General features: G+C 47.7%; 1 protein-coding gene across 1 annotated transcript in view; it reads left to right on the forward strand.

Annotated features, from left to right (window-relative positions):
- Window positions 1-1562, forward strand: part of SIM1 (SIM bHLH transcription factor 1) — a 48540-nt gene that overhangs the window by 14454 nt on the left and 32524 nt on the right.

Genomic DNA, 1562 nt, shown 5'->3' on the forward strand with positions numbered 1-1562 from the left:
AAGAAAAGGCTTCCACGTACGGAGTTATTTATACTCAACAAACAGGACATCTGTTTTTCTTTTCAAAAATCTGGGGTTTGAAGTTCTTAATTTCATCCAGAGTCTCTATCAAAGCTCGGAGATTTCTTTTTTGTTCTTGGAGAGCGATCCTTACAGTGAACCACAAAGAAAGTTGGTGACCAGAAGGGTCAGTTGAACTTAAAAAAAATATTAAAATTAAATAGGGAAAAAAATCAGAGTAAGTGCTGAGATACCATACATCTCAATACATCTCCCTGCATTTTGGAATGGCTGGGTTGTGCCCTATCTATCCTGCTTGCACTGAAACACAGATGCCCCGTGAGGGAAGGGAAGCTAGGCTGGAGTATTTTAAAGTGTTTTCATGGTAGTTATTACTATCCCCTCTGGACACAGCAGTAGCCGTTGCCAGCAGCACTGATTCTTCATTAGGATCGTAGGACCAGTGGGGCCGGGGATCCTTTGTTCATCCTTGGGACTGAATATTCCTCTGTTCTGCTGCCTTTTTTTTTTTTTTTTCTTCTTCTTTTCTCCCCCTGGAGACAAATGTAGGTATTGGAAGCGTCTGAGAGGCACAACCCTCCCCTTTCCTAAAAGAAATGATGGTAGCATGATGATCTTGCCATCATGGCTTTGGTGCGTGCACAGGTGGCAAGTGGTTTGGTAGCTCAGTTTAAGGAGTGCTTCCCAAAATGAAGTGGCTCGACCATGGCTCTGGTCATGTGTGGAGGGGCTGCTGGTGGAGTGGGAAAGGTGCTGCACTTCTAGGGTGTAATCCCTTTGGTATGTAAGGTGATAACGGGCGTCGTGCTCTAAGACGGGACATTGCGCCTGCATGAAAAAACAGACATTTTGGTCAGCACCCTGCTATAGTCAGTAATCTGCAATTCCCCTTTAAAGAAAATTTATTTTATTTTATTTGGTATGGGGTGTCATTTCCTCAGTAAGGATGAGTATCAGCAGAGGTGTTATCACTTCTGCTCTAGCTATTCTGCACATTTTTATGTCCATTTCCCCCATTTTTTGCGGTTTATGCTTCCCAGTTAAGTCCAAGCACCGGCTTTGGGTGAACGGGGAGCAGCAAAGACAGAAGTTTGTGCGTTGTAATGCTAAGAAAAAGGAACCCTAAGGCAACTAGCATGTTGGAGTGGTTTTAGCTCCAGAAACGCTACGGTTTTCTATGATCATTCGAGATTACCGGTCGTTTCCCTCTTCTTTAATCCCCAAAGCGTGAACACCAATCACGGGATTCTACCTCAAATGATCCCAGTCGAAACGAAGCACCCCAGCGGACCTGCTGCAAGCACAGCTGGGCATCTGGCAGGATCTGTCTCTTGCTTGCCATGCATGGCACGGGAATCTCAGGCTGGCACGGCGAGCAAGGAATGCCCTGGTTCACCTGGTTCCCTGTGGGGGCTCAGACAAACCCGTCAGAGCTGTGTCCCAGCAGCGTGACAGGTTGTACCATGTGCCTGTGTCCTGTCAGCCCCCGGCTGCTCGCGGGCTGCCCGCACCTCCACAGCCCCGCTGCGCCTCCGCCCGCG

This window comes from Geospiza fortis, unplaced genomic scaffold (assembly GCF_000277835.1).
Source record: "Geospiza fortis unplaced genomic scaffold, GeoFor_1.0 scaffold1628, whole genome shotgun sequence".
NCBI lineage: Eukaryota > Metazoa > Chordata > Aves > Passeriformes > Thraupidae > Geospiza > Geospiza fortis.